At 44.8% G+C, this 25350-nt stretch overlaps 2 long non-coding RNA genes across 2 annotated transcripts in view; one reads left to right on the forward strand and one right to left on the reverse strand.

Moving 5' to 3' along the window:
• LOC140723919 (uncharacterized) lies at positions 1-24725 on the forward strand. The gene is made up of 3 exons (XR_012098004.1): positions 1-133; positions 5335-5502; positions 24659-24725. It is a non-coding gene; the product is annotated as an uncharacterized lncRNA (long non-coding RNA).
• The window catches only part of LOC140723918 (uncharacterized), a 26229-nt gene continuing 23645 nt past the window's right edge, over positions 22767-25350 (reverse strand). The window contains exon 3 of the long non-coding RNA XR_012098003.1: positions 22767-24856. This is a non-coding gene — a long non-coding RNA (uncharacterized lncRNA). The remainder of the gene's footprint in view (positions 24857-25350) is intronic.

Genomic DNA, 25350 nt, shown 5'->3' on the forward strand with positions numbered 1-25350 from the left:
GCGCTGTGTGGATCTCCGGCCGTCGGCAACAATTAGCAGACCTCCGGCCACCGGTGGTGCTGCGGAGAAACGCCTGTGAACGCATGCGCGGTGCCGACTGCAGCTGTTTGGCGGTTCTCTGATTCGAGCAGGGGTGAGTAGGGAATGATCCCGGTGTTGTGTAAATGTGGGCCGGTTGCATTGGGAAAGAGCCGGGTCCGAGCTCTACCGGACGGCTGGAGCAGGGGTGCAGTGGCAATTTTTTAGCTGTCGGAGCTGTACGGGGGGAGGAGGTTGGTTGGTTGATAAGTTCGCGGCCTGAAGTTATACAGCTCTCGGTACCTGCACGTGTAGTTCAACTCTTTGAGTGATTATGCAGAAAGTTTGAAACTAATAACTTTTGTGGTATTTCTGTTTCAGATAATTGAAGATTGCTAGGTTTTGTAAAATTGAATCCTTCCACCTTAGGCCAGGAACTTATCAATCACCCCTAGTTTGTGACACCCAATTTGTGTACCTGCTCCTTTCATGTACTGAACCACTTCCTTGCCCCATTCGTGTAATGAGCAGGTACACAAATTGGGTGTGACATATATAGGGCTTCTTGTAACGTCAAGCAGTAAACCAAGATGAAAGAAATATATGAATTCTAGAGCTCCACAGAAATATAGTGATAGCTAAGATATTAACAAGATTATAGCCTATCACTACATTTCAGTGTATAACTGGTACAATTAAACATATAATACTTAATTTAATAATATGACAAAGTATTGCATGGTTGCACTTAGCTGATTATCATAGAATATAATTATCAAGCAAGTAAAATAACTTTGTTTGCTTAGAAGTCAAAGGGTTGTATGTGAGAAAAATTTACTTTAGGATTAGCGAATAATCCATGGACCACTACAGATGTAGCCTCACTAATACGACTGAGTCGGAGCAGACGGCAGGGCCCGCAGCGCTTAGCAGTGTTCCTCAGAGGTATAAAAATAACAGAAATAAACCAATTCATTTTTTACACTTTTAGCCCCTAAATTGGAACCAAGTAATCAACTATGAAAAAAGAACATCTGATGAACTATTGCTAAAGCCACGAATATTGCTGAATATTAGTCTCAAAAGTGGTAGGTTGGCAACTCTGCCTTGTACCGTTTCTCTCGCAGAAATGGTTGGACAGGAAGTGTACCTGTGAGTGTCGATACTCACAATATCCTCACATGACGGGTGTTACATGGTTAGACCTATACAGACCCTGTTTAGTCTTTAAATATATAAAAAGTTAAAGAAGCTTGAATCTTTATTATTATTGCATCTATATGAATAGAAAATATTGAATTTTGAAAGTGATAAATGTTAACGAGAGGAGAGCAACCATTTGGGAGGTTTGGAAATGTGTTTTGTCTCATTCATTGCCTCACTAAATTATTCTTCTTCCCATCAACACAAAGAGAAAAAGAGCCTCTTTCCCATCAGCTACAGTTGGTGGAGCGAGGCCAAGGGGTTGATCCGCTATTAATGATAGTTGAAATGACGTAAAACCAGCTTAAAGCCGAGAAATGTCTTTTTTTTCCATTTGACTTGTAAAGCAAAACTAAATTTATCCAGGTGTAGAAGAGGATTTTGGATGATTAGCTTGTGTATTTCATCAAAATCAGGATGAAGATGAGCGAGCAGTGAATTTTTCTTTCATTATTTTTGACTTTTAAACTTGGGTTTCTGTGTTCATTCCTTGCTTAATATAGCTCTTTCCTGGAATCCAATGGTACCCATTGGAAAGAGCGGAGAAATGCTCGCACTTCTGTGCAGGTATTTCCCAGCTTCCAAGGACAACGGGTCGAGCGAGAAGGAATATCACAAATACCTAAATTAAAAACGGTCACAGCTCCAGGATTTCACCAAAAACGATCAAATATCCTAATGTTATTATGGTATTTTCCCCACCAGCCAACACCCCCTCTTCCCAACCCCCGCTTCCGTAAAATTCCCTCTATTTAATATGCGGCCGCTGTTAAATTCCCCGCTTGTTTATTTTGACTGTTTTACAGAGGTGTCGGAGCGGCTCTCCGGTGAGCTCTGGTAGCACTGCACCCCTGAATGTATGAGACAGTACAGTGTTAAATGCAAAACCCTGAGCAGTGTTGATGATCAGAGGGATCTTAGACTCCAAGTTCATCAGTTCCTGAAAGAGACTGCACAGATTGATCGGGTGGTTAAGAAGGCAAATGGCACGGTTTTCTTTATTAGTTGAAGCACTGAGTTCAAAACTCATGAAGTTGTGTTGCAGCTTTGAAAAACTTGTTAGCCCACATCTGGAGTGTTTCATACAGTTCTGGTCGCCCCCATTCTCGGAAGGATGTTGGGGCTTTGGACAGGGCGCAGAAGAGGTTTACCAGGACACTGCCTGTATTAGAGGGCATGAGCTATAACAAGAGGCTGGACAAACGTGTGTTGTTTTCTCCAGAGCGGCGCAGGCTGGGGTGAGACTGGATGGATGTTTGTAAGATTATGAGAGGAATAGATAGAGTGGACAGACGATGTATTTTTCCTGGGGGTTGAAATGTCTGATACATTTAAGGTGAGAGGAGATGTGAGGGGCAAGTTTGTTTATTTCCACAGAGTGCTGGGAAGCTGGAGAATATGCCTGGGGTGTTAGACCCCACCAGTCACGTGATCTCATTTGCCCCTCCCATTTTCTGCAGATATAACGATCTCTTTGTGCATGTTCACAATCTCCAGATGGGTGGTCACACATCCTCCATGTTGTGTTGGGAAATCTGATGTTGGCCACTGAGTCCCATTAACTTCCCCCAACTCACCTCGTTTCCTGAGGCTCCTCACATTTGTCCTGGAGCTTTATGGCTGTTGTGTCTTCTCCCAGACTGGGGTGGGTGAGAAAGGAGAACGTCCCAGGTTGTGGGGATCTTTGATTTCACTGCCTGCTTTACCGAGGGACTGGGAAGTCTAGGGGGGAGAGTGGTTTCTGTGATGTGCTGATCTGGATCTAAAGGTCTTACCAGTTCCTCGCAGTCACGGGCAGAGTAGTTACCGTGCAAAGCGTGAAGTGTCCGGATGGGAAGCTTTCTATGGTGTGTTGATAAAAATTTGGTGAGGGTCAAAGTATATCTGGCAATGTTCTTGTTATTTTTGCTAATTCTGTCATTTTAGATTTTTTTGTACAGTCGTATGTACTATTCATTCAGTACCTATGTGTTGCTGGAGGACCATCAGTGATTGTCCTTGATCCCTTCTCCCACCTGGGTCCATCTGCTCATCTTGTTCAACCTCTGTCCAGTCTCCTCACACCCCCCAACCCCGCTTCAGTGATATACATCAACCATCTGGGTCATCCTCAGTCCGCCTTGTATCCCACCTCCTCAATGTTATATATCAGCAAACTTTCTTCCAACCCTTGTCTTCATTGTGAAGTGTTCTTTTGTACCTTTGGCCTCAGTGAGTCATTTCCAGAATCGGTTATTGTTAGCTGGAATGCCAGAGGGTCATCAGGTCCCAGTTCTGTTGTGCATTGGTGTGGAGGTGCTAGTTTATGAACAGTGACGGACTGACACACTGCAGCATTTTACTGGCAGCAAAGGGTACTGGGAGAGTTGGTGCTTGGGCTCTAATCCTGTGATCGGCATTCCAGGCAAATGGAACTGTTGGTGTTTTGGCTTTGACGTTGATTTGAGCTTCTACAGATGGGGCTGGATGCTCGTCCTGCAATGAAGCAGAAATTTTGAGCAGCTGGACATTGGTTGTGGTGAAATCCGAGATTGCACTACCCAGTGTGAGATGTGGGGCCGATGTGTGAGACGTTCAGGGTCGGTGAGTGGCAGATTCAGCTGTGTGAGTCTGTGAGGTTGGGTCCTGGGAGATCACGGTTTTTGATCCAGGTAAAATGGACCCGGGATTGAGCTGTTTGGGCTTGTGAGGTGTTGATCGAGTATTTCTGGTCTGGGATCAGATGTTTGTTTCTGGAGTTCCTTTGGAAGCAATGACTGCCAATCTGAGGAGAGGATGAGTTCCCATTCCATCCTCACAGGAAGAGGCTGTGAGTAAATGGGCTGTTCCGTGTTTACAACAGTAGAAATAGACCCTGAGTCTGGTGTTCAAACTGTGTTTGGAAATCTCCGCCCCCCCCCCCCCCCCCCCCCACTGTCACACAGTGGAAATCAGGCAGCTGTGCTGGAGATCTACACTAAAAACTGAAAATGTTTGAACTCAATCTGATGAAATGTTATTCATTGAATTGTATTGTAAGCTGTTCCTTACCTGCTGAGTGTTTCTGGTAATTCCAGTTTCTTTTTATTTCTTGGTTTATATTTCATGAAATGGATCTATTTTAACCTGGAAATGGAAATGGCTGTGATAGTTTGTAGGCCTCCGTTAGAGTCTCTGCAAGTCTCCCGTCTCCACGCCACCGATGTTGTCCAAGGGAAGGGCATTAGGACCCATACAGCTTGGCACCGGTGTCGTCACTCATGGACACACACGCAGCCTCTGCCAAGGCTCGAACTAGCAATCTTAAGATCACTAGACCAACGCCTTAACCACTCGGCCACGCGCCAGCACATGTGATAGTAGAACAGTAAAGAAAGCACAACGTTTCCCTTTAAATTACCCTGGTACCAATTTGTCTGTTATTCCTGGAAATGTGCTCAGTACAGTTGTTGCTAACAAGGTTTACATAAGTAATCTCAGGAATGATCGATGGAGCATTTGATGGTTCTGGACCTCTGCTCAATGGAGTTCAGAGGGACGGTGGGGGTGGTGGGGGGATGTATGGTTAAGTAAACCTAACGAATGCTGAAAAGCCTGGATACAGTGGACACGGAGAGGATGCTTCCATTAGACAGGGAGTCTGTGATCTGACAGCACGGTCTCAGAATAAAGATGCTTCCCCTAAAAAGTCAGATGAGAAAATTTTTTTGGCGAAAAGATGACTGATCTGTGAAATTTGTTGCCACAGAGGTTGGTTGAGGCTGCGATTTGGGTATATTTATGACAGAGATTAATATATTCATGATTGCTAAGTAGCTGCAGGGTTACAGGAGGAAGGCAGGAATGTGGTGTTGGAATAAAAATCAGCCGTGGTTGAATGGTGGAGCAGACTCGATGGATCGAATCACCTAATTCTGTTCCTGTGTCTTATGTCTTACCATGACTGAATGATGACTGCTTCTTATCCCATATTATCCTGTGACGTGTGAGGGACAATAAAAGATTGTTCACTGAGATCATTAAATCTGCCTTCAGTGTTTAAATTTCAGTGAGTTTTGTTCTTAGTAACATTAAGCAGAAATGTTTAGTTCTCCTTTTCATTATTAATGTGCTTCATTGTCTCTCTGGTTAAAGTTAGACCTGTGGTGAGAGATTTATTTGAAGAAAAACCCCAACTGGAGGCAAACCACGACTGAAGATGAGGGAACAGCAACAAGTGAACCAGCCCGAGGACTGAGAGCATCAACTGGAGAGAACGCATCTGACTCAGGGTTTCCATTGATTCAGTCAGGAGAAAGTTTGGTGAGTCTCGTTTACTCAAACACTGGTCCTTTAGACATTACATACCTGTACAAAGGAAGGTAGGAAATAGTTGGGAGTGAGACAGAATGTGCCCAGAAGAACCAGTTATGCCTCTGTCAGACCCAGTTGCAATCACTCCAGGTCTGGTAATGTGCTTCCAGCAGCCCAGCCCTTTGAAACCACTCCCATTCCCTCACAGTGGTTACTCAGTTCAAGATCTTGCATCCTCCGATGTAGCTTTTGGTCAGTTCTGAGTGGGGAGACGGAAGGAGAGGGGAGTGTTTATGCTGACTGTCTTTCAAAAACAGTATTTGTTTGAACTTGCTGCAAACTCTCTACCCATACCCTGTACTTTCTCAACCAGATTATTGACATCGATGACAAGTAGCAATGGGCGTACCTCAGGGAACGTCACTAAGCACGGGACTCGAGTCCAAGAAACAGCCTCTCACCATCACCCTGTGCCTCCTACCACCCAGCCATTCCCAGACCCTGGGGCTCTGTAACAAACTCAATGTTAACAGGAAGATTAGTCAGTGATTAAGATGAAGAGAGAATTGCGGCCTCCTGAAAGGACACGCGAGCTGAACTGTCTGATCCAGTGGACCACATCCACCCTCGTTGACAACGTAATTTATCCCTTGCCCATCCACCCAGGTCATGTTACTTCCGATAACCCACAGTACCCCAACCACCCTCTGTCCCGCCAGTGGCCCCACACCCTTCTGACCATTCACCCCACACCGTCACATAGACAGGCCCCCTTCACCCACATCCACCCTCCCAGCTTGGGGAACCAGAGCAAACTGATCCCGCAATCCTGACTCAGTGCAAAACTAAAACCAGGGATGCAAGACTGGAGAGCCCGGAGCCTCCAGCTGTCCGGCTTGGTCCCGGCTCTTTCCCACTGCAACCGGTCCTCGATTTTCAAAAACCCAAGATTAACCCCTTTCTCACTGCCAACTGAACAGGAGAAACACCCGCATCAGCTGGGGTTGATATTGTACGGCAAGTTGCAGTTGGTCCCCATATGTGTTAAAACTCCCCGCTGTCGGATATGGAGACCAGCATCGTACGCGGTAAAACCATATAACAATTACAGCATGGAAACAGGCCATCTCGGCCCTTCTAGTCTGTGCCGAACGCTTACTCTCACCGAGTCCCACTTACATGCACTCAGCCCATAACCCTCCATTCCTTTCCTGTACGTATACCTATCCAATTCTTTAAAAATGACAAAATCGAACCTGCCTCTACCACTTCCACTGGAAGCTCGTTCCACACAGTTACCACTCTCTGAGTAAAGAAGTTACCCCTCGTGTTACCCCTAAACTTTTGCCCCTTAACTCTCAACTCATGTCCTCTTGTTTTAATCTCCCCTACACTCAGAGGAAAAAGCCTATCCACATCAACTTTATCAATCCCCACATAATTTTAAATACCTCTATCAAGCCCCCACTCAACCTTCTATGCTCCAAAGAATAAAGACCTAACTTGTTCAACCTTTCCCTGTAACTTAGGTGCTGAAACCCAGGTAACATTCTAGTAAATCTTCTCTGTACTCTGTTGACATCTTTCCTATAATTCGGTGACCAGAACTGTATACAATACTCCAAATCTGGCCTCACCGATGCCTTGTACAATTTTAATGTTACATCCCAACTCCTATACTCAATGCTCTGATTTATAAAGGTCAGCATACCAAAAGCTTTCTTCACCACCACATGAGATTCCACCTTCAGGGAAATATGCACCATTATTCCTAGATTTCCTCACACTGTCTACAAGCATTCTCTACTTGTGAACTAACCTCCTCTCTCCTAGTCTCTTCAATTTGATTCCCCCCTCCCATTCATTCTAGTTTGAAGTCTCCCCAGTAGCCTTCGCAGATCTCCCCACTAGGGTATTGGTCCACCTCGGTTTCAGGAGCAACCCGTCCTTTTTGTACAGATCACACCTGCCCCAAAAGAGGTCCCAATGATCCAGAAACTTGAATCCCTGCCCCCTGCTCCAATCCCTCAGCCACGCATTTATCCTCCACCTCATTCCATTACTACTGTCACTGTCACGTGGCACAGGCAGTAATCCCGAGATTACTATCTTTGCGGACCTTCTTCTCAACTCCCTTCCTAACTCCCTATATTCTCCTTTCAGGACCTCTTCCCTTTTCCTACCTATGTCATTGGTACCTATATGTACCATGACCTCTGGCTCCTCACCCTCCCACTTCAGGATATCATGGACGTGATCAGAAACATCCCAAACCCTGGCACCAGGGAAGCAAACTACCATCCGGGTCTCCTGACTGCGTACACAGAATCGCCTATCTGACTCCCTAACTATCGAGTCCCCTATTGCTACTGCCTTCCTCTTCCTTTCCCTACCCTTCTGAGTTACAGGGCCGGACTCTGTGCCGGAGGCACGGCCGCTGTTGCTTCCCCCAGGTAGGCTGTCTCCCCCCCCAACAGTACTCAAACAGGAGTACTTATTGTCAAGGGATACAGCGACAGGGGTACTCTCTAGTACCTTACTCTTCCCCTTCTCCCTCCTAATCATGACCCACCTGTCAGCCTCCCATGGCCCCGGTGTGACCACCTGCCTATAACTCCTCTCTATCAACTCCTCACTCTCCCTGACCAGACGAAGGTCATCGAGCTGCATCTCCAGTTCCCTGGCACAGTCCCTTAGGAGCTGCAGCTCGGCGCACCTGGTGCAGATGTGAACGTCCGGGAGGCTGGGAGACTCCAGGACCTCCCACATCCGACACCGAGAACAGCAAGCTGCCCTCACACTCATAATTCCCAGCATGGAACCGTAATCCCACGGTGGATTTGTTCGGTGACTTGTGAACATACGTGATTAATGACCCTGCAACTGGGGACTGAGTGAATAGTTAGTCTAACAATTCAAATCATACACACCAATCTCCTTGTCTTTCTCCCTCACCCCTAGCTACTTACCCCATTTCCCTCACCACACCCTCTTCACAGTTCCTCTTCCTCTACTCCAGCCCTCCCTTCTTGCTCCCTCTCTCCCTCACTGTCTCAATTTTCCCTCACCCCTTCCTTATCATCGCCCCTCAATCATTCTTGTTTCTTCACCGCCACTCTCCCTCCCCTCTTCTCTTCCCTATCCCTCTCAGTTACACTGCTACTCGACCAGCCTCCCACTCTTTCACCCCTTTCCTCATGCTCTCCTTCTCTATCACCACTCTCTCTACTCCTCTAGTAACAAATCGTACTCCTCTCTCGTCTCTCTTCATCTCCTCACTCTCTCATGCCTCTCTTCATTTCTCTCACACTCTCTCCCCTCTATCTGGTTCTCTTACTCTTCCATTCTCTCTCTCCCATCCCACAATCCCTGCCCCTACCCCTATCACCCGCCATCTCACTCTCAGTCACCCTCTGCCTTCCCATCTCCATCTCCCCCTCTTGCACACGCTCTCGGCTCCCTCTAACTCTCTCTCACTCACTCACCTCCACCACTCTGTACCTTCCTCCATTTCCAGCCCTCTTCCTCTCTATCTGTCTCCCTACATCCCCCCTCCCCCCCAAACACTCTCCCTGCTGGCTCCCGTATCCCACACTGTCTTGCCTTCTTTGTCACCCTCTAAATGCACCACTCACCCCACGCGTTCACCCTCTCTCTCTCTTAGTCTCTCAACCCCCTCTCCCTCTCTCAATCTCTCTCTCCTCTCCTCTCTCTCCCTCCCTCCTGTCACACCCCTCACTTTGCACCTCATCCCATACATACATCAACAATATTTAAATGCAAAGTGGAATTTATAACAAGGATCCTTGTAGGTTGTAGATCTTCAGTAATGGTCTTTATATATGAGGATCAGAGGGATCTTGGGGTCCGAGTCCACAGGACACTCAAAGCAGCTGCGCAGGTTGACTCTGTGGTTAAGAAAGCATACGGTGCATTGGCCTTTATTAATCATGGGATTGAGTTTAAGAGCCGAGAGGTAATGTTGAGGCTATTTAGGACCCTGGTCAGATCCCACCTGAAGTATTGTTTTCTGTTCTGGTCGCCTGCTGGCTCCTGTATCCCACACTGTCTTCCCCTCTTTCTCACCCTCTAAATCTAACACTCATCCCATGCATTCTCCCTCTTTGCCCTCTCTCAGTTCTCCTCCTCCTCCTCCTCCCCCTCCCCCCCTCTCCCGTCACACCCCGTGCTCTGCACCTCATCCCATAGAGCGGTATGCGAATGGCTGGGCACCACTGGTCAAACTTCCTGTTACTGTGAATAAGTGAGTAGAAGGTGAACTGGTCTCCAAAATTCATAAAGATGAAATATTATTTTCCAAATTTAAGCAATATTAGTGTACTATTATGTTTTATACAATTTTAGAGTGAGAAAAAGGAAAGGAGCACCATGGAAAAGTTTGGGCACCCCAAGAGATTTGAGCTCTCAGTTAAATTTTACCAAGGTCTCAGACCTGAATTAGCTTGTTAGGTCAATAGCTTGTTCACAGTCATCGTTAGGACAGGCCAGGTTATGCAAATCGCAAAGCTTTATAAATACCCTGACTCCTCAAACCTTGTCCCAACAATCAGCAGCCATGGGCTCCTCTAAGCAGCTGCCTAGCACTCTGAAAGTTAAAATAAATGATGCCCACATAGCAGGAGAAGGCTATAAGAAGATAGCAAAGTGTTTTCATGTAGCCGTTTCCTCAGTTCGTAATGTAATTAAGAAATAGCAGTTAACAGGAATGGTGGAGGTCAAGTTGATGTCTGGAAGACCAAGAAAACTTTCTGAGAGAACTACTCGTAGGATTGCTGGAAAGGCAAATCAAAACCCCTGTTTGACTGTAAAAAGACCTTCAGGAAGATTTAGCAGCCTCTGGAGTGGTGGTGCACTGTTCTACTGTGCAGCAACACCTGCACAAACATGACCTTCATGGAAGAGTCATCAGAAGAAAACCTTCCCTGCGTCCTCACCACAAAATTCAGCGTCAGAGGTTTTTCTGACATTGAGGGAGAGGTTGTTTTCTTGACACCAGACAGATGTTGTTCAGACCTCAGACAGAGTCAGTAATCAAATGCTTGAGCATGGTGCAATAGATGTGTTGAGCTGTGGAAATCACAATGCAAGAAGCATCGTAGGAAAGCCAGATGAGCCCAGGGCATGGAATTATGATATCGTAGGCATTACTGGGAATTGGTTGCACCCAACAGTCTGAGGGATCTAGAGGAACAAATTTGTAGAGAGTTCACAGACTATACCAAGAAACAAAAGTTGAGATAGTAAGTGATTTTAACTTTCCATATATTGACTGGGACTCCCATACTGTAAAAGGACTAGATGGGGTAGAGTTTGTCAAATGAGCCTTAATCAGTACGTAAAACATCCGGCGTAGAAGTGTGCAATAAGCTGTTGGGAAACGATCCAGGGCTGGTGACAGAAATTAGTGAATGGGAACACCTTGTGTCTAGTGATCATAATGCCATGAGATTCCAAGTAAGTACGGAAAAACAGAGATCTGAACCTCTCGAGATTCTAAATTGGAGAAAGATCAATTTTTATGGTATTTGCAAGGATTTGACAAGGGTGGATTGGGACAGGCTGTTTTCTGGCAAAGGAGTACTTGGTGAGTGGGGGTTCTTCAGAAGTGAAATTTTGAGGGTGTAAAGTTTGTATGTGCCTGCCAAAATAAAAGTTGAAAGGTAACTGGTGCAGGGAACCTTTGTTTTCAAGAGATATCGAGGCCCCAGATATTTTGTTCCTCTAAATTCCTCAGGCTGTTGGGTGCTACCAAGACACATTAATGACTACAATATCATATATCCACACCCTGAGCTCATTTGACTTTCTTTAGTTGTCTTCTGTTGGTTTCTAAAAGCTTCCCAATAGTTTTTGCTCTATTATTTGTCCTCTCTTTGGCTTTTATGTTGACTTTGGCTTCTCATTTCAGCCATGGTTGTGTCCTCCTACCTTTCCATTTCTTCCACTTCTTTGGGATGTGTCTATCACTCAGCTCCGAAGTTGCTCCCAGAAACTCCAGCCATTGCTGCTCTGTCGTCACTCCTACCAGATTCCCCTTCCAGTCAGGTGTGGCCAGCTTCTCTGTCACAGAAACATGGAGAAGGTCAGAACAGAAACATGCCCACTCTGGACGATCAGAATGGTAATCTATACGGGAGACAAATAGATGGCGGAGGTTTTAAATAGTTGTTTTGCATCCGTATTTTCTCAGGAGATGGACACAGAGTCGATAGAGGTGAGGCAAAGCAACATCAACTTCAGAGTCCCTGGACAGATTACAGAGGTGGAGGGGTTTGCTGTCTTCAGGCAAATTAGCGTGGATCAATCCCCAGGGCCTGACAAGTTGTTCACTCGGACCCTGCAGAAGACAAGTGCAGAAATTGTCGGGGTCCAAGCTGAGATATTGAAATAATCCTTAGTGACAGGTGAGGTACTGGAGGATTGGAGGACAGCCGATGTTGTTCCACTGTTCGAGAGGGGCTCTAAGGAGAAACGAGAAAATGTTACGTTAGTGAGCTTGACATCAGTAGTAGGAAAGTTATTAAAACATATGTGCAGGAGCCGGATATATAAGTATTTGGATCGATGTGGACTGATTAAGGATAGACAGCATGGCTTTGTGCATGGTAGGTCATGTCTAACCAGTCTCTTGAGGAAGTTATCAGGGAAATGGATGAAGGCAAGGCAGTGGATGTTGTCTACATGGACTTTGACAACGCACTTGACAAAGTCTCATATGGGAGGTTGGTCAAGAAGGTTCAGTCACTCAGCATTCAAGATGAGATAGTAAATTGGATGAGACACTGTCTTTGGGAGAAGCCAGAGTGTGATAGCAGATGGTTGCCTCTCTGACTGGAGGCCTGTAACTAGTGGTGAGCCACAGGGATCAGTGCTGGATCTGTTGTTGTTTCTCATCTATATCAGTAATCTGGATGATAAGATGGTTAGGTATCAGCAAATTTGTGGATGAAACCGAGACTGGGGATTCAGCGGACTGCGAAACGACTATCATGGCTTGCAGTGCGAACTGGACCAGGTGGAAATATGGCTTGAGAAATGGAAAACAGAATTCAATGCAGACAAGTGCGAGGTGTTGCATGTTGGTGGGACCTACCAGGGTGGGTCTTACGCAGTGACTGGTCGGACATGGAGGAGTGTTGTTGAAGAATGGGATCTGGGAATGCAGGTCTATATTTCACAAAAAGTGGTGTCACAGTTTGATAGGGACGGAAAGAAATATTTTGGCACGTAGTCCTTCATAAACCAAAGTACTGAATGGTATGTTATGTTGACTTTGTACAAGACATTGGTGAGGCCTAATTTGGAGTATTGTGTGCAGTTTTGGTCACCAACCTACAGGAAAGATGTAAAGACTTTGAAAGAGTTCAGAGAAAATTCACAAGGATGTTGCCAGGTCTGGAGGACTTGGGTTATAAGGAGAGATTGAACAGGTCCGGACTTTATTCCTTGGAATGTGGAGGATTGAGGGGAGATTTGATGGAGGTATACTACAATTATGAGGTTTATAGATAGGGTAAATGGAAGCTGGGCTTTTACCACTGAGATGGGGTGGGACTACAACCAGGGGCCATGGGTTAAGGGTGAAAGGTGAAACATTCAGGGGAACATGAGGGGAAACTTCTGCCGGGTGAGTTTCGAAAGAGATCACCAGCTCGTAACCCAGCACGGATGCAGGGGAGCCAGCTGGATTCGAACTCAGGACCTTTCGTCCCGAAGTCTGGCACTGATGCCACTACGCCACCAGCCAGGTCAGGAGATATTAACATGGCATTGAAACTGTGGCACTTTAAATGAACATTACATAAAGGAAAACCCCAGCTGCACGTCAACAAAGGCTATCTGTGTGAGAGGGTTTCTGTTACTGTGGGGCCAGACACCCTTTCATCTCAGTGGGAAGAGGGAATAATTCAAATGGACAGAGTCAAACAGAGCCAAGTCACAGACTGGAAATGGCATAAGTGCCCCATTCTTACAGAACATCAGAGGGTTTGAGGGTCATTCCAGATACCAGCACTGTGCCCAGTTAGAAGGTGATTTCGCTCTCCAACTTTTGTTGAACTTCACTGTAACAGTGTGATGTACGATCACACCTTGGCAACTCAAGTGATCTCATCTCAAATGTTGTCCTTCACCCACTGATGGATTTTTAAATCTTTCTACAGGTTAAAATCGACAAGGAATTTGTCTATGGGAATTCAAACGCAACACACCAGTTGTGCTGTCTCTGTCTAGATATTTGAGGAGCAAGGGATTCAATCAACCATCCTTCCTGCTCAGACTGTGGGGAGGGATTCATTCGGTCATCCGACCAACTGGCACGTCCGTCATTTTACACAGGGGAGAGACCGTTCACCTGCTCAGATAGTGGGAATGGATTCACTCGGTTATCACAATTGAAGGTACATCAGCAAGTTCACACTGGGCGAGGCCATTCACCTGTTCTGTGTGTGGGAAGGGATTCAGTCGGTCATCCCACCTGTGGACACACCAGTCAGTTCACACTGGGCAGAGGCTGGTCATCTGCTGAATTTGTGGGGAAGCATTCAGTCGGTCATCTGATCTAATGGCTCACCAGCGAGTTCACACCGAGGAGCGGCCGTTCACCTGCTCGGACTGTGGGAAGGGATTTACTCGGTCATCTTACCTACTGAGACACCAGCGAGTTCACACTGGAGAGAGGCCGTTCACCTGCTCAGACTGTGGGAAGGGATTTACTCGGTTATCTTACCTACTGGTACACCAGCGAGTTCACACTGGAGAGAGGCCATTCACCTGCTCAGACTGTGGGAAGGGATTCACTCTGTCATCTCACCTACTGAGACACCAGTCAGTTCACAGTGGGGAGAGGCCATTCACCTGCTCAGACTGTGGGAAGGGATTCAGTCAGTCATCCCATCTACAGAGACATCAGCAAGTTCACACTGGAGAGAGGCCATTCACCTGCTCAGACTGTGGGATGGGATTTACTCAGTCATCTCACCTACTGAGACACCAGTCAGTTCACACTGGGAAGAGGCCATTCACCTGCTCAGATTGTGGGAAGAGATTTACTCAGTTCTCCAACCTACAGAGTCACCAGCGAGTTCACACTGGGGAGAGGCCATTCACCTGCTCAGACTGTGGGAAGGGATTTACTCGGTCATCTGAACTGAAGGCACATCAGCGAGTTCACACTGGGGAGAAGCCGTTCACCTGCTCAGAATGTGGGAAGGGATTCACTCAGTCATCCGACCTACAGAGTCACCAGCGAGTTCACACTGGGGAGAGGCCATTTACCTGCTCAGAATGTGGGAAGGGATTCACTCAGTCATCCCACCTGCAGAGACATCTGCGAGTTCACACTGGGGAGAAGCCATTCACCTGCTCGAACTGTGGGAAGGGATTCACTCAATTATCTGATCTACAAAATCACCAGCGAGTTCACACTGGGGAGAGGCCGTTCACCTGCTCGAACTGTGGGAAGGGATTCACTCAGTTATCCACCCTACACAGTCACCAACGAATTCACACTGGGGAGAAGCCATTCACCTGCTCAGAATGTGGGAAGGGATTTACTCGGTCATCCCACCTACTGGTACACCAGCGAGTTCACACTGGGGAGAAGCCGTTCACCTGCTCAGACTGTGGGAAGGGATTCACACAGTTATCCACCCTACGGAATCACCAGCGAGTTCACACTGGGTAGAGGCCGATCACCTGCTCAGTCTTTGGGAAGAGATTCTCTCGGCCATCTCCACCAAATGTGCATCATTGTCAAGTCAAACTTGAGTTTCAGGAAGGTATTAAGGCAGAGAGGATGGAACCTACTGCCTGAGGGTGGTTTCTGCCCAGAACATTTGGGCGGAACCTGCAACGTCACAGTGGCAGTCCGAGAGCAGTGTCACAACCCGCGGTAAGATGCCGAACTTTAAATAATTGTTGAGACTGTTTCAGGGAAAGGAGCACTGCTGTCACTGCGTTTGGGTTAACTCCGCCACCGGGATCATCGCACACAGGCACTTATTGAAAACAGCGCGAGGCTTAGGAAGAGCTTGCGATACTTTGAGAGGGTTCACCCAGTTTGGAACCATAATGGCCCAGTAGAGAAACGGAGGTGCAGGTCTGAAATCGTCTCCGAAGTCCGAGAGGCAGCCAGTTTTTCACCTAATCCTAATGCTAATGCTACTGCCACTGCCTTATGACTAACATTGACTAGACTAATGACTGACATGACTGATTATTTATCACTACTGACTAATAACTAAGAACTATGAACTGCCACACTTGCGAAAATAAAAATAAAAAAGGAAAAAGAAGGAAAGTTGTTTGGTCATTGAGTGTAATCCGGTTAAAACCTTTGGGTAGGCGTATTCAGTCCCTTTCAAGTGGGGAGGCTGCACATGTTCAAAGGGAGCAGTGAAAATACTGCTTGACAAAACTGTTTGACTCGGAAACTGTTTGACCAGGAAACAGAAATCTGGGAGCTTTGAGCTGGAACAGCAAGAGCAATAACCTGGAGTCCTGAAGAAGGAAGGAAATCAAGTTCAGATAAAACAACATCAAAGCATCACTAAAAAGTTGTACTTTCACCTGTGAACAGCCTGCAGAGGGAATCAAACATGGCTGATCAAGCTATTGGGAAATCAGTTGAGCAACTCAAGCTGGAGAGAATGACAGCAAAAAGATTGTTTTCTCGTCTGGCCAACAGCATTACCAGGACCTATGAAGACATGTCTGAAGAGGAGCTCAGAGTGAGTTTCAATAAACTCACAATGGAAGCCGAGAGAGTCATGGAAGCCAATGATGATGCGGAGGCCGGACTCACTGCAGAACGGGAGGCGGAGCTGAACACAGAGAAAGTAGCTGTGTCAACTGAACAGCAAAAAGCCGACCTGGCAAAGACGGCAAATGAGTGTGAGTTGAAACTAAAGAAAATCAGGAGGCTGATCCAGGAGACTCTTTGGACCAACTTTGGAAATGTTGAGTTGCTCACAGTACTACAAGCAGCAGAGGATGAATGTGAAGATGTCGCTGCTGTACAACCCGATGGCCACCAGGAGGCGTATGGCTTCATGCTTAACCACCTACAAGGACTGGTAATGACAGCAAAGGAGGTGGGAACGATGGATCCTGCCAGGGGATCGGAAGCACCTTCAGAGTCGCCTAAAGGGGCTCGAACTCCACGACCCCGTTGGTTTCCAAGAAGGCCCATTTCATACAGGCAAGGAGAAAGGAGGATGCTGAAAGACTAACACCGACAGCATTGGGCTTTTCCTCCAATTTTCCCACGCCAGCCATCAGACTGAAACCGACAGCCCTTCCCAAGTTTACTGGCAGCAAACGTGATTTTCACAGGTGGAGAAAGGACTGGGAAGCACTCCAGAGGCAGGGAGAGCCGACTGGTTCAAGAGAGGTGAAAAAGGTTCAACTGCTGGACAATCTGGACAACAAAGTCAGAAGAGACCTTTGCCTCAATAGTTATAAAATTGCAGATGACATCTTTCGTGTTCTAGAAAACTGCTGTGGAAATCGGAAGTGGGATAGTATCGGCGCAGCATGCGAGCCAAAATGTGGGGGTTGCGGCTGCGGAAACTGCCAGCTGGGCAGCAAAGGAATGACTCTTGCTGAAGAGAGGGAACATGTATACAAATTCATATAAAATCAAAGCAATAGTGATAAGGGAGAAAGAAAGGCACGAACATTGACTTCTCTAACTTCCTTTAATGCCCCTCCTCCCCTTCTTACCCCATCCCTGACATACTTAGTTGCCCATCACTCTGCCTGTTCTTCATCTCCCTCTGGTGCTCCCCTCCCCCTTTCTTCCACCCTTGGCCTCCTGTCCCATGATCCTTTCCCTTCTCCAGCTCTGTATCACTTTTGCCAATCACCTTTCCAGCTTTCAGCTTCACTCCGCCCCCTCCGGTCCTCTCCTATCATTTCGCATTTCCCCCTCCCCCTCCTACTTTCAAATCTCTTAGTATCTTTCCTTTCTGTTAGTCCTGACGAAGGGTCTCGGCCTGAGACGTCGACAGTGCTTCTCCCTATAGATGCTGCCTGGCCTGCTGTGTTCCACCAGCATTGTGTGTGTGTTGTTTGAATTTCCAGCATCTGCAGATTTCCTCGTGTTTGCACAATATACGAAGGATACTTCACATTATGGATCATATATACAAAAAAATAAAATCAAAGCAATAGTGATAAGCGTGTACGCTGAAAAGGCATTTGATTTGGTTAATTGGAATTTTCTTTACAGAGTTTTACATAGATTTGGTTTCCATAACAATTATTAAAACTATACAGGCACTATATGACAACCCTACCGCTAGGATTAAAATCAATGGATATTTATCAAATAGTCTTACCCTGGAAAGGGGCACAAGACAGGGTTGTGCATGGTCAGCACTACTCTTCGCATTATATCTGGAACCATTAGCTCAATACATCAGACAAAATGGGGAATTACTAGTAAAGGGACAGAGCATAAATTGGCTTGTTATGTGGATGACATTTTGATCTATCTAGGGCAACCAACATACTCTTTACCTGATTGATGCAATCCTTTGAACAATATGGTCAATTATCAGGAAACAAGATCAACATAGATAAAACCCAATTACTTTCATATTACTATAGCCCACCAAGAGAAATTGAAAGTAGGTATCCCTGGGCATAGCAAACAGAGTCTTTCAAATATTTGGGCATCATTATGCCAAAAGATTAGGCAACATTATCAGAATGTAATTATCAGCCTTTATATAAAAAAAATTAAGGAATATATAGCAAGATGGAACCTGATTCCTTTCTTTTAGTTTCAGTTCAAGGATTGAGTCTATTATAATGAATATACTGCCCAGACTGTTATAGCTCTTTCAGCCCCTACCAATAGAGATTAATCAAAATCAATTCCATGAATGGAGCAAGATGTTATCAAGGTATATTTGGCAAGGTAAAAGGCCTAGAGTTCGTCTCAAAACTTTGCAATTAGCAAAGGAAAAGGGTGGATGCGGCCTAATTTCTCTTAGAGGTTATTATTTTGCAGCACAGTTGAGTGCTGTGATATGCTGGAGCAACCCATCATATGACACTCAATGGAAAAACATTGAGGAGCGGGTACTTCCATTCCCCATACAAGCAATTTTGGCTGATAATAACTTGCAAAGGTACATAAATACTATTGATAATCCATGAGTGAAATTGACTCTTAAAATATAGAAAACTGCTATAAAAGAATATAACCTAGAGGGAAATACCGCAGTTCTTAAATGGTGTGCATATGACTCGGATTTTACACCAAATAAATTGGATGCTAGATTTAAGAACTGGACAGCTAAAGGAATAACAGTTCTTTGTAACATAATGAAAGAAGGAACACTGTTCAGCTTTGAAATGCTGAAAGAGAAACATTTAGAAAAACAAGATTTTTATCAGTATTTATAGATGCGACAGTATGTTAATAGGATGCTTAAAATTGTAACCAAGGCAAGTACATGCATGATAGAGCTATTTAGAAAAGCATATAATTCAGATAACGGTAGTAGAATTATTTCAAGCATGCATCAGGGTTTGTCAAATCTTAAAACATATTTGATTTCATACATTAAAACAAAATGGGAGAAGCAAGGAGGGATAATTATATCTGAGGAAGAATGGACAATAATATGGAGGTATCAATGGAAGTGTACCAGTTCTCAGAAATGGAGGGAGTTTGGATGGAAAAACTTGATAAGATATTTTATTACACCCTCCCAGAAATCCCATTATGTTAGTAACCTCGCTGTTTGCTGGAGAAACTGTGGAAATCGAAATGCAAATCATTATCATATTTTTTGTGACTGCCATGTTATCAAAGACTATTAGAGGGGGATACACAATGCCCGACATGGCATCTTTAAATGTGAAATACCCTTGGGGAGTAAGACCATATATTTTGGATATATACCTCAAGAATGGTTGAAAAAAGATAAATATTTAATGAATATATTGTTGGTGGCTGGTAAAAAGACTGTTACTAGGAAATGGTTATCACAGGAGTGCCCAACTTTAAATGCATGGATGGAAATTACAATGGACATTTACAAAATGGAGAAGATAATCATAATCTGGAACAATTTGATTCACACTGGGAAAAATGGTTTAACTACATAATGCCTCATAGGCCTGATTTTATTCTCACAAATCAATGAATATGTTGTTAAAAAAAAAGATCACTCCCTACTTGTACATAGTGGTTTTTTTTTCCTTTTGCTTGTTTTTTCTTTCACTCTTTTCTATAAGTGTATACCTCAGATAAATTCCATGCAGAGATTTGTGGCATATATGATTATATGATATATATATCTACAATGTCTGAAATACATCTTCTGGAAATGTTTGATGATGAACCAATTAAAAAAACAAGAAAAAACAGTCATAAAACTTTTAAGTATATATTTTCATCAAAAATGAACAGGATTCAGCACTCCATGTGTGTATTTGCAATCGTGATAAGAAATACAGACCAGAACACGTACATGAGAGGCCAACTCAGAACAATAAATCATCACTCTGGAAGAAAACATGAACCAGTGGAATGAGTATGACCCTCCATGGGAGACATCCCAACGATCTGGGCAGACTAGATGGTGACAAGGAAGCCTCGAGCACCTGACGGAGAGTTGGAGACCTCTCCCCAAAAAACAAAGGGGTTCCCTGCAGAAATACAGGACAAGATGTTTGACAAAAGGGGGAAAACATCAAAAATACATGAAATATTAACAAACGAGGCAGTTAGTGCAGAAAATGCCAGAGAAACCAGACACAGTCCAACACATTCCAGGATCCTGCAGCAGTTTAACTCAATCTGATTACTTACAAAGGTACAAACAAATGGCAAATATCATTCACCAAAATCTTGCTTTAAAATACAAACTCATGAATGCCCTCCATCACTTCATAAAGGTACCATAAATTCAAGCCCGATACAGTTTTAGTGTCAAAATCTTACAAATTATATGATCATCAATACATTATTTCAGATAGGTCAATCCATCTGGTTATATTACAGGATAAACAAGCAGGAACAACTCCCCCAATAGATAAAACCATTCCCAACACACACGTGTTCCTCAACCAGTGGAGCACCTCACCACAGGTATTGTTTGTGTCATCAGTCAGACAACCAAATTATTTTCTCCATCAATCAGCTTCCAAGTGTTGCTACTCTGCCATTCGTTGCCACGCCCCGCTGCTCATTCCCTTTTCCTCATCGTACTTTCTTACCCCGACCATCGTCCAGAGCCCCAAACTCTGCTCTGTGCAGACTCACCTCTGGTTTCTGACACAGCTTCGTTGAACATCCAACAGATGGTTTCCCATTCTGCTTTCAGTCTTTAGAGTACAGTAGTGTTTTCAACAACCCTTCAGAAGCAGGGAAAATGACCCATAAAGTGTCGTGATTGAGGAGGTTAACTACCAATGTCATTCTTCCTCAGCCCAGAGATGAGAGGGGTGAAGAACATCTCAGACAGAACTGCAGTCAGCTCGACTTCTTCAGTCTGCAGAAAATTCAAGGGAAACATCTTCACCCACAGAGTAGTGACTGCAACCCATTCCACAGGGAGAACGAGAGGGGAGCAACAGGGGAGGATTTAAAAGGACTGTCGTGGTACAGAATCAGTGGTAGGGTTTAGCAGGTCTGAATTGACTCTCTACTGTACACTAGCAGTGTTATAAATTCAACAGATTCCGAAGACTTACTAATGAGGCTGACATTATGCAGGTGTTCCAAACTATAAGTGTACAGAAACGGAGAATGTGCGCAGTTGAGAGAATTCGGCCTTTTCTCCTTGGAGCGACTGAGGATGAGAGGTGACCTGATAGAGGTGTACAAGATGATGAGAGGCATTGATCGTGTAGATAGTCAGCGGCTTTTCCTCAGGGCTAAAATAGCTACCACAGAGGGCACTGGTTTAATGTGCTTGGGAGCAGGTACAGAGGAGATGTCAGGGGTAAGTTTCATACTCAGAGTGATGAGTGTGTGGAATGGGCTGCCGGCAATGGTGGTGGAGGCGGCTACGATAGGGTCTTTTAAGAGACTACTGGATAGGTACATGGAGCTTAGATAAATAGAGGGCTATGGGTAACCCTCGTAAATTCTAATTTAGGGACATGCTCAGCACAACTTAGTGGGCCGAAGAGCCTGTATTATGCTGTAGGTTTTCTAAGTTTATTTTTTTCTTTTACCCCATTTTTGTGGAATCAACAACCAGAGAGGATTGGTTTAAGGTGAGAGAGGATTGAGTTAATAGGGATCCAAGGGGAAAACTATTAATCCACTCTCCCTTCCGGTTCATTGTTTAACTAAGACGATGAGTGCACTCTCAGGTTGGAGGAGCAACACCTCATATTACATCCGGATGGCATGAGCATCGATACCTTTAATTTCTATCTCCACCTTTTCATTTCATCAACCCACACGCCAGTCTCCTCCATTCTGTCTCCTCACTTCTCTCTTCTCCACTGCGGATCGTCTTCCTCTGGTTCCCCTTTACTTTCTTCCCCATTGTCGGCTCTCCTGTCCTATTAGATTCCTCCTTTTCAGTCCTTTGCATTTTCCACCAACCACCTCACTGCGTCTCACTTCATCTCCCACCTCCCCCACCCACTCACCTTCACTCTTATCTGGCTTCACCTATCACCTACCAGCTTGGACTCTTTCATTTCCCCGCACCATCTTATTCCGGCATCTCCTCACTTCCAGTCCTGATGAAGGGTCTCGGCAGGAAATCTCTGTTTTGCTTTATCCCCTCTATAGAAGCTACCTGACCTCCTGACTTCCTCCAACATGTTGTGTCTGTTACTCTGCATCTCCAACATCTGCAGAATCTCATCGGGACAGAGAGCAGAATGCAGAGACTACATCGGGTCTCACTGATGTCGAGGAGGCCACACTGGAAAACTGGAAACAGTAGATGATCCCAACAGGCACGATGTTGAAAATTTGCCTCAAATGGAAGGACTGTTTGGGACCCTGACTAGTGGTGAGGAGAGTGGTTTGGGGCATCTCTGGCACTTCATCCACTTGCAGTTGGCTTCCAGTCCACTACACCACTCTTTATCACTGTAAACCTCTCCCTTTTGTGGACAACACTGCCACGTAGTGGTGATTTGCCATAATAACAGGACCCCCTGGTTTGTGGACTCCATTGTCACCAGGTGGCGCTCTGCCGCAAAAACGCTGAGAGACAGAAATGTGACGCTGCAGCCTGCTGAAATGTTTCTTCAAGATTCAGGGTTGTTTAATTCCATTTCCAGCAAACAGGTGTAAATGAGGTTGAAATAATTATTACTCCAGTTCCAATGCAATACAGAAACACAATAAAAGCAACATATATCCACGGCTTATATACTGTGCACAGATTGATTATATGTTCATAAAGTGACGCTCGGCATAGGATGCCTGCATATAAGATGACAGACTGGAAATGTTAAAGGTGTTTGGCGGTGTGGAAGGGTGGGTTAGTGGGTAGAGATATTTATTAGCTTTACTGCTTGGGAAAAGTATCTGTCCCAAAGGCTGGTAGTCCTGGCGAGGATGCTGCGTATCTACCCCCCGATGTGAGTGGGACAAACAGTCCATGAGCGGGATGGGTGGAGGTAGATTATGAAAATTAGGTTGGTGTTTGATCTCAAGAGAGGGCATTTGGAAAATACTAATGCAATGCCTTTTAGAATAGCTTGTATTTGTGCCCTCTTGAGAAATGTTGATTCTGGATTGGGTGTTGTCCAAAGAACCAAATTTGATTAGGGAGCTTATGGTAAAGGAACCATGTTGACGCTGTGGTCATAACATGTTGCAATTCACACTGCACTTTGAGAGGGGAAATGTACAACAAGATGCATCATTATTAGTAGGGTGAAGGGAACTACGGAAGCACGGGAGAAGAGCTTACCGAAGTTGATTGGAAGGGGACACTAGCAGGGATGATGGCAGAATAGCAATGGCTGGAGTTGTTCAACGTGACAGCCTCAGGGTTGAAATGAAACACATCATATTCCAACTGCATAGCTCCGACCTGAAGGCATGAATATCGATTTCTCCTTCCAGTAAAAAAAAATCACAGCTCATCGCCTTTCCTTCTACTTTCCCCCGAGTAACGTAACTTTACACATTCTGACCACTGACATCTGGGACTTCGATACTCCTGCCAGCATCTTCCAAAGAGTACGATACTGATTCAGTACATCAGCCATCACCTTTCACCCCCACCCAATTACTACCTCTCCAGCATCATTCCCCAGTGGTTTGATATCCACTTCTGCCACTCTTTTGAACTGTATGTATCTGAAGAAAAAAATGATATCTTCTTTAATATTACCGGCTAGCTCACCTAAGTATTCCATCTTTTCCTTTTTAATGATTTTAGTTGCATTCTGATCATTTTTAAAAGCTTCCCAATCCTCTAACTTCCCAATATTTTTTTGTTCTGTGCCCTCTCTTTGTTTTATGTGGTGTCGTTGGTTTCTCTTATCAGCCACGGTTTTGTCACCTTACCTTTAGAATACCACTTCCTCTCTGTGATGTGTATATCCCGTCACTTCCAGATTGCTTCCAGAAATTCCAGCCATTGTTGCTCTGTTTTAATCCCTGCCCGTGTTCTTTTCAAATCAATTTTGACAATTTTTTCTCTCATGCCTCTCTAATTATCTTTATTCCACGTCTGACTTTAGTTTCTCCTTCTCTAATGTCGGGATGAATTTGATCAGATTAAGATCACTTGTCCCGAAGGGTTCCTTGAACTCAAGTGACCTAATTAATTCCGGTTCTTTACAATACCCAATCCAGAATAGCTGACCCCCAAGTGGGCTCAGCCACGAGCTGCTCTAAAAATGCATCTTGTAGGCATTCTAGGAATTCCTCCTCTTGAGACCAACACCACCCTGATTTTCCTAATCACCTGCATGACAATCCCCCATGACTATTGTAACATTGCCCTTTTGGCACTCATTTTCTATCTCTCATTGTAATTTGTGGACCACATACTTACTACTGTTTTGGGGTCACTATACAATTCCCATCAGGGTCTTTTTGTACATTTGCTATTCCTTAATTCTACCCACAGATTCTACACCGCCCAACCCTATGCCACCTCTTATCTAATGATTTTATTTAATATTTCACCAACAGAGCCACACAACCCCACGACCGGCTTGTTATTTCACTAAACATATAAATATCTGGGAAACAAGGGGACTTGCAGATGTAAGAAATCGAGAGAAATTCACACAAAGTGCTGGAGAAACTCAGCAGGTTAGGCAGCATCTATGGATGGGAAACAACATTTCCGGCCATGACCCTTCACCGGGACTCGTGATAACCACGTATCTGGAAAATCAACAAGCAAAAACAACAGAAAGTAGTGCAATATTGGGAAAACCTTTGACAAAATTTATTTCAAGGCTTTAAAAAACTGCCGAACAGAGCTCAATAGTTAACAATTACAACAAACGCAATAAACACTTCCATCAATACAGACATTGACTTTTTATAATGAAAATATCTTAGTCCCATTTCAATCAGTAAAATTTACAAAGATAAGTAAGAACTGAAATGACAAGTTTAGAAAAGACTATTTACACTCAAACCCACTGAGATTAACACTACCTTGGACAGAAGGAGGAAGAGGAATAACAGACATGAGAAAATGAATCACATAAGACCATAACACAAAGGAGCAGAATCGGCCATTTGGCCCATCGAGTCTGCTCCACCATTTCATCATGAGCTGATCCAATCTGCCCTTTAGTCCCATTCCCCCACCTTTTCACCATAACCTTTGATGTCCTGACTACTCAGATACCTATCAATCTCTGCCTTAA

Source organism: Hemitrygon akajei, unplaced genomic scaffold (genome assembly GCF_048418815.1).
Source record: "Hemitrygon akajei unplaced genomic scaffold, sHemAka1.3 Scf000147, whole genome shotgun sequence".
In the NCBI taxonomy this organism is placed as follows: Eukaryota; Metazoa; Chordata; class Chondrichthyes; order Myliobatiformes; family Dasyatidae; genus Hemitrygon; species Hemitrygon akajei.